We start from the raw sequence: 8,716 nt of genomic DNA on the forward strand, positions 1-8,716 counted from the left end.
TATATATATATATATATATATTTGAAAGTGTCTTTCTACTTCATTTTTGGAAGTGTAAATAAATAGAAAGTTTCAGTTTGTAGAAAGTAGGTATGTGAAGTATAGGAATATGGGGGAAAAGTCATACCATTTTCCCCTTCTGATTAAAGCTATGCCAGATTTGAATCCTGCAGGGGACTTTAAAATTTAAAAAAGGAAGTCATCTCAAGTTATTTTTACCTAAATGGCAAGAAAACCTATCTTCTAACTACAGAAAGGAGGTATAAACATGCCCTTCAAAAACTTCCATGTGAATAACAGAGAATGGGAAATAATTTACAATTATATTTTCTTGGTTACTTTTCTAAGAGTGCCCTGAAGAGAATTCTTCCATTAATTAAAATGAATTCCTTCAGTTCTATGCAACTAAATAGATGCTTCTAACTAAATGCCATTGATGTTTGGCTCACTTCAGCGTTTTCTTCAGAGCAATCTTTCCTAGCCCCTCTATTTCCGTCTCTAACAAAATAATGGAACAAACATTCAAGGGGGAAAAAAAAATCACTAAACATTTAGAGGATAATGAAACCATGAACAATAACCAGCAGGAGTATCTAAACATTAAATTTTACCCTGCAATTTTTTTTTGCAGCTGGAGCTGCAACATTTGATTTCAATAACACATTTGCTATTCTTTCAACCATGTTTTAAAGGTGTCCTTTAAAAACCAAAAAAAAACTTTAAACATCCCAGTCATGGTGGGAATGGTTTCTCAAAAAAAGGTAGGTTTCACAGTATGCTCTCAATGGGCATTTGTACACATGTATGTGCCACAGCACTGAGCACTTTTAAAAGCACCCGGCACTGCATCACATACATTTGTAAAAATGGTGAAATGCGCGTCAGTGCTGAGAAAATAGCAGCAGCACGCTTCTGAACTAAAATGCATCGAGAGAGTTTTAGTTCAAAAGTGCACCACCACCATTTTCTGTATGCTGATGTTCACTTTGCTGTTTATACAAACGTATGCGGCGCAGTGCCGGGTGCGTCAGTTTGTCTGCTTTCCCGACTCGATTAACTGAGTCTGCTCCAACACATTGGATTTCCAGCGCATTGGAGCAGATAAAGGTATGTGTATAAATGCCCCAAAGACTTGGGCCTTTGACTCAGGTCACAACCGTTCTTGTCGTTTCTTCCACAGCTGAACTGCCTCAACTGAGAAGCCTTTATTTCTAGCCATCACCTGCAACTTCTTGTGGCATGCAGCTTACAAGAACCAGGAAGTACACACCTGTCTTGGTGAGTCATGGCTGAAAATCCCATAACTGAGATGTCTTGGCTCCTGACCTGTTAATGATGGCTTTGAAGTTCAAGATTGAGCCTCTGAGTTGACAGTGGAAATGCGCACAATGAAGGGAGCAGGGCACAGCTCAAGGCAGACAGTCCCCACGAAGACATGGGAAATCATCTTTTTTTACCAGGTGCAGCCACTGAGTAGCTTCTACCTACATCCCCAGTTACAGTAAATCTAGTCTAAAGCAATACACAGATCTCTGTGGACAGATCTTTGTCTGGGAGAACAGGCCAGTTGGAGACAGATGGTATCATGGCTCACTACTAACACATGCCCATCTGGGATTTGTAAAAAGTCAAGCAGGATGCTGAGGCTTCGTGCCATTTTCACTTGAGGAAGGCAGATCCCTCAAATTAAGTGATTCTCAACCAGGGTGACAAGGCACTCTGAGGTGCTGCCAGATCTTTTGAAGGGTGCTGTGAGGTGTAAGGAGATAAGCAGGGAAGCCAAGAAGATAACCCAGGCTCAGGCTTGTTCCTGCCTGGACAAGCTCTCATCCCTACTGCCTGGCCCTTGTGTAAGGAGGTAAGCACGGTAATATACAAATTAGTTTTGGAAGTTAGGAGCCTCTCAAGTCACAAGAGAGATGGAGGGGTGTCCTGAGGCTAAAAAGGTCCAGCAACACTGCTGTAATTGAAGAAGAGCTCTATCTGATCAACAGACCTTCGATTTTGCTCACATTCATTGGAGGCTGCCCTGCACTTGGGGGGAAAAAAAAAAAAGGACCAGCCTCAGTGGTTCTCTTTCTTTCCTGTGCCAGGACCTCAGAACCATCTTCAAGCCTCCATCCTTTCCAGCTGGGATACCCCAGGGATGCCCTCTTCCAAAGCATGAAAGCCAGGGTGTTATGATTCTTCTTCCTCTTCCCCTCCCTACTCTCCCTTCTCCCACACAAACCTTTTCATGGCACCACTCAGGATCATGAGGTGACAGCTCCCACACAGTTGATTTAACTGGGACTTTTCATCTGACTTCTGTTAACCCCCATATTGTTTAAGTATGTGGGCCACTACATTCACTTTTACTCTTAATTCAAGGTTAGATTTTTTTTCTCTCGCCTCTTGCCCTGGCTAATTAAAAAAAAAGTTATAGGCAAGGAGCTTCAATATTTGTTGTTACACTAACTGCCAAGCTCCTTGCCCCTTTCTAGGATCTATTAATATAATAAATCTGCTTCTGCTAGTGGTGACAAGTCATGTACACCACTGTCAGGTAAAGAGCTAAATCTGACCATAGTGTCAGATTATCAGTATAAGAAACCCTTCTACACTTTGTTTAATTTTCAGGAATCTTTGGAAATTTCTGTTTGCTGTACAGTCTTCACCCCCATTCCAAACATGCACCCTGTCCTTCCTTTGCACCAAAAGAAACCAAACTATTGAATGTCTCCTATACAGCTGGTTTTTGTCAAAGGATCTTGAACCAATACATGTTCAACATTTTAAACTTTCATTCCCCAGTGATGCCATTTAAGGAGGCAACTGAGGCCTTTGCTGCTGTCAAGGCTCCCGATTGCAGTGCAAAGACAAATGTGCTTTTTTTTTTTTTTTTAAATGATGGTTACTTAGCAACCAGCCTAAGCTTTTTGCAAGGAAACCAACAGAAGGAGCAACCTAAATCACAAAATTCATCTCCTCTTGCTGCCAAATTATGTATCAGGTATATTTATATGTTTCGTTCTAACCTCCTGGAAAACTTCATATGGACATTACAGGCATGTCTGATTCAAACTTTGAGCTTCTATTAAAGAGATCTGCTTTTGTTGCAGCATTTTAAAATAAAAATAAAGCATTCCTGGTAGAACATGGATGGAAATGTAAATAATTAATATTTAATACTGATTTGGCTGAGAGCATTAAATACCCATAACTCACACATGTCTCATTAAAGCACAGTGAACAGCACATCCCTGGACAAAATAACTTGAAGGAAAGCAACTGAAACAAAAACTCTAAATGAAGACAGTGCAGTACTGAGCAGCTCCGCATTACAGCCAAATGCTGATCAGTGCTCAACAGTGACACAGCAACAATGATTCTGGAAACTGTTAGATTCAATCTCTAAGCAGAGCTGCCAAGTGACTGAGCAGCTGACAAGAATGTAATTAGTTATGATTATTATTTATACAGCCTCTGCAACCCCCTGAAATATTACATGGCTTACAAAAAATGCAGGTGGCAGAGCATTGCTGTCTCTTACGCATTTACAAATGCTGGAAGGGTGAGAGCAAGGGCAGTTGCAGTAGTTAAAAATGCTTTATTCTCTTGGTTTTCTGGGGTACTGCCTTCATAGTTTAAGTCCCAATTCATCCCCCCCCAATCCTCACGGTATTGTTTATATGGTAATGTTGACCAGAATCCCTCAGGTATATCCTGAGGCAGGGAGAAGGAATAATGTACATAGTCCCAAGCTCCTGCAATGCAGTTGTTGCCCTGGCTTTGAATGCTATGATACCAGTCCCCTGTCAATGTTCAGTAGTGTCCTGGATATTACCATGAGCTTCAAGGCAAGAACTCTAGGCTCACCAAGCATAAGGTACTACCTGGCTATGTGCACTTGGGTGACTGGTCTCTAGCACCACAGACCTCCCTGGGAAATGCTTCCTCTGCTGTCCTTGGGCCTGCCACAGAGCTTTCTCCTTCATCATATGGCATACCCTGGGTCTTGTTTAAATTGCAGGCCCAGCTCAGGGTGCAGCAGCTCTTTTAATCCAGGAGTTCCTCCTGCAACTCCCTCGCTGCTGACTGGCAGAGGGACTGTAGCCCTGCCACTTGCCACTGATGGCCAGGAGGTGAAAACCATGGTTTTAAATATGCCATGGTTTTTGCCTCCCATCTGGTCAGCAGCAAGCGGTGGGAGGCAAAAACCATGCCATATTTGAAACCATGGTTTTCACCTCCTGGCCATCAGGAGTGAGCAGTGAAGTTGATGGGGCCCACTGGCAGGGGTGGGCAGGGGAAACTCCAAGATTAAAGGACCTGCTGCGCCACAAGCTGGAACCACAATTTAAAACAGACCCTACCTATACCCATCCCCAAGGCAACAGTGGAAAGGAGAACATGTTCACTCCTAGCAGGACCATCACACTGCCCTCTATGGGCACAAGATAAGTCTGCTTAATGACTAACAAATGATTAATCAGAGCCCCTAGAGTAGTTATTACAGGCATCTGTGTTGTTTTTTAAACCAAAAGAAATAAGCAAGTCGACAGATGTCCCTGAATAGCTACGTCTGTGTCTTGCACGGAAATCTACTCACTGGCACCAAAACGAGGTGACCCAGAGAAGCTTAGTTAGAAGACTGTGGACTGTACTGTTTTCTACTGCTCAAGCCAGGTGCGTTTCCTGGGCATTTTCTTTTCATCTTCTCCATCAATATGAGAGGTCACCATACATTTCTGGCAAAAGATGTTCTCAGAAGACCAGTAAGTTTGTTAAATGAAGCCTGGCTCCGATGCATGCAATGTCCTCTGCTTCCAAGGACTTTGGAACACAGTCCCTGACAGGAGACCATGCCCTAAAATGTGGTGGATATGAGAGAGGGAACACACAGCAGAAAGACAGCTTGTCTGAGACCGGTGACATGCCTGTGGTGGCACAAGGGCTGTGTTCACATCCCTTGTGCTATAATAAATCATCTAGGCATCCAAGCTTGACAATTCTGGCCTAACTTCAGGCACCTAAAGAGAAGTGGCCTAGATTTCACAGAAGTGCAGCATGCTAGAAATTCCCACCCACACTGTCAGAAGCTGCTTAGCTAAGGAGGGGCAGAAAGAGAAACTGGCTACTTCAAACTGCAGCCCCCTTTTCTCATATACACCAAAACTGGCCTTTTTTCCCCCTTCCACTTCCCCAACCCCCTTTATCAGCTCCTGGATAAAGATTTTAGTCTTGCACTTTGAATCTTTTGTTCAACCTAATAAACTAGTTTCACTCTTACAGGGCAAACCTGAGAACAAGGCATCAGGCAGCCTAAGACTTCCCCCCGATGGCCAGATAGGAATATCAAATCAATGGCCACTCTCAGCCTCCCGATCCCTGTAAAAAGGACACAGATGTGGAGCCACTACATTAAGTCAATCTCTAGTTGCTGAAGGAGGTTACCAACAGGCACAGTATAAAGAAGCATTAAAATTGTGCCATAGCCCTAGTTCCAACACCCAGCATCTCCAGGATGGAGGGGGATACCAGAGCATGCACAATGGTGACTGGAAGCCATTGTCCAGATGGCGCTAAACACAAAAGGCCCTTCCCAGAGAACATGCACTAGTGTTCATGTATAGGAGTGGGCACAACTTGCTGTCCTGACACTGACTGACACATCTGTGAAAAATGACAGACTTCAGTGGCTAATTTACTGGCCAGCAGTTGGAGGAAGTGGTTAGAATATTGACTCTCAAATTTCCCTTGAAGGAAAGGTATATACAAAATACAAATCAATACTGGCACAATATAGGATGAACATAAGGGAAGAATGGAATTTTATACAGTTTTTTTTATAAAACAGTCTGATGATCAGGCTTCCTGTCACATCAATGATTTATGAATCTGATTCCCTGTACTGCAGGAAAAGTTACACCTCAGGATGTGGGATCTCATTTCTTGGTGATGAGATCAGGAATTGGTTGTGGCCGAGAGACAGGTGAAAAGAGATCTTTGCCTTTAAAAGCTCAAGTGTATTTTGCGGTCTAGACAGACCACACTGTTTCCTCATCATCCCCTTCCTGCTACATTTGAGTGCTTGCATTTACATGAACTCTGTCCTCCTATCAAACTACAAAGCAGTATAAAAATGTATGCCACATCTCCCATTAGCAAGATGACGCATTGCAGAGTATATGATAGGAATCCTCTGGGAATGCTTTGGGACCAGAAATGGAATACTGCACAGATGGGATTGTTGGGTAAGGGAATTCCCTCTGTCCCATATAAGGCTCAGAGTATTTAGAGCTCTTATATCGATTTGCAAGATCAGGCCACTTTACTTTCTAAATATTTCAAGTCTAGGCAGGATAAAATAGACTTTTATTTCATTTCATCAAGTATATTTGTATAGAGATGAGTGTGACTTTTGTTGGTCCTTGTATTTAATTTAAATGTTGAATATACAACATCTAAAGGATAGCAAGAGAAGTACATAAACAGATATATAACACAAGGAGAAGACAGACTCCTTCACTTAAGTGTTAATGGCAAAAATTCAGAACTTTGTTTATCATGTAGCTTTTCTTATTCCTCAACATCAACATTTGGGGTAGAGAGAGATCCCTACAGGAGCTTTGGGGGCAAACCTGCTGTGCAGCCATGTTCAAGTCTCTATCCTTCAACCTTTCTTCTGTGGTTTTTTTGTTACTCTTGAGTAGATAACGTTCAAGGTCACTCTTTAGTGAGCCAGAGGGTCATAGTAATGGATAGAAGTCACTATACTCCTCCCCTGCAGCGCTCTTAGCTGTCAACAGCCCAAGAGGCACAGGACTGGAAATCAAGGTGATAACGCAAAGGCACACAAGACAGGTGCCCAACTCCAGGTGAAAGTCAATGGGAGCCAAGGACTGAATTCCTACTTGTGCCTTTGAAAAACTTTCCCAAACTTGCACCTTTTAGTAGACAGTGCAGGATAGTAGGACTAGGACTCTGGGCTCACTGACTGGACCAATTGCTTAAATTTTGCTCATAAATTCATGTACTGCAGTGATCATTTCCGTATTTGCAACTAAGAGCTCAAGGAAAGACTGTCAATTTCCTCTCTCACCCCACACAAATAATGAGAAGCATGAATGAATCCCACTAAATATTCCCTCTGCCCTTTCCTGCTTGTATAATTGTATACTTTGTTGCTGGTCTAATATTTTCTTGCTCCTTGTATAGTGGAAGTATATTTAATGCACAAGAAAATAAAATGCTACAATTCCAAAAACACTCCTACTGTGAAGTAACAGTACTAGTTTTAAAAAAAATTGACATAAAATCATAGAAAAGTAAGGCTGGAAGGGACCACAGGAGGTCATCTAGTACAATCCCCTGATCATCCAGCCAACCAAGACAAGCATTTGTCAAACTACTCTTAAAAACTTCATGGGGAACCCTCTCATATAACTGAGACACACAATGCTCAAAATATCAAAATACCCTAACTTGCTGCAAATAAAGTAGGGTGATGAAAACACTGCCAATGCCCCGCTACTGCAAGGACAGGAGCAGTTGTTCAAATATGCTCAAGAGATCCAAGGAAGATGACCAGTATACGAGAGATGCAATATAAATAGCAAGATGTACAATTCATGCATATTTGTGCTTACAACTGAAAACATTTAGATTTTTTCTTTATAACTACTTTTCATTAAATAAGAGTTCACTGATAAATACTAACACCCATGTGAAATATTCTGTGGCAGACTAGAATTATTATTGCCCCACTATTACAGGTGGGGAAACTGAGGCACAAAGATTACTGAAACATGTCACATTGCATACCTGTTACACAGCTGGAAATAAGAACTCAAAAATTCTGAGTATGAGTTCTGTGTCATGACCACAAAAATCATGCTCCGTCCCTTAAAGTAGGAGAACATTTGCTACTTCAGGGCACCAGCAACGAGATGTAGAGCCTTTCACCCAGGTTTCTCTCAATCTAGCTCAACTTTGCAATGGCTAAATGTAGATATCATGCGACAGCCTCTTCGTACTCCAACTGGAAGTCAAATTCTTCATGAGATGGCTAAATTGCTGAACAACCATCATGACCCTCCTATCCATTTTGCTTCCCCTACTAGGATTCACAGCAGAAGGACCAGACCGAATGGGTTTAACACACCCAAACTGTCTACTTAGTCATGCATAGGAGTCAGGGGTGGATTCAGTGGGGGTGCAATACCTCAGCAGCACCTCCCTTTTGGACTGTACCAAACCACAGGAGTCTCTGGGGGCTTTTTTAAATCTCCAAAGCAGGTCAGAATCCCCCTGCTCTTCCCCTCTGTGCTCAAAGACACATCCCCTTCCCCACCCCACCCCACCCCACTGCTGCTGCTTTCCCCACTGTCCCAGAGGTAGAGGAAGCTTCAAAGTACCTCTGCCTTGCTCCAGCCAGACTATGTATGGGCTGGGCTCAGCTGGGAACAGGCACAGCAGCAGCGAGGATGGACTAGGGGGTGGGAGATGCCCACCCCCACCCCGGGAGCACCTCCCCCCTGGCCCATCACCACTGCTGCCATTACTGCTATTCCCATTTGAGCTCAGCTTCCATGCACCCTGGCTGGAACATCTTGGAAGCTTTCCCTGCCCCTGGGACAGTGGGGGGAGAAGGGGACAGGACATGCCTTTGACCATAGCATGGAGGGCAAGTGGGGGGTGTTGAGGGTGGTTATTACTTTATTAAATGCTTTGG

The 8,716-nt window shown here is 43.1% G+C and overlaps 1 protein-coding gene across 4 annotated transcripts in view; it reads right to left on the reverse strand.

The window, feature by feature from the left end:
• Positions 1 to 8,716, reverse strand: part of TTC7A (tetratricopeptide repeat domain 7A) — a 321,743-nt gene that overhangs the window by 218,487 nt on the left and 94,540 nt on the right. The window lies entirely within an intron of this gene.

The sequence above is a fragment of the Alligator sinensis genome, unplaced genomic scaffold, assembly GCF_000455745.1.
Source record: "Alligator sinensis unplaced genomic scaffold, ASM45574v1 scaffold131_1, whole genome shotgun sequence".
Taxonomy (NCBI): Eukaryota; Metazoa; Chordata; order Crocodylia; family Alligatoridae; genus Alligator; species Alligator sinensis.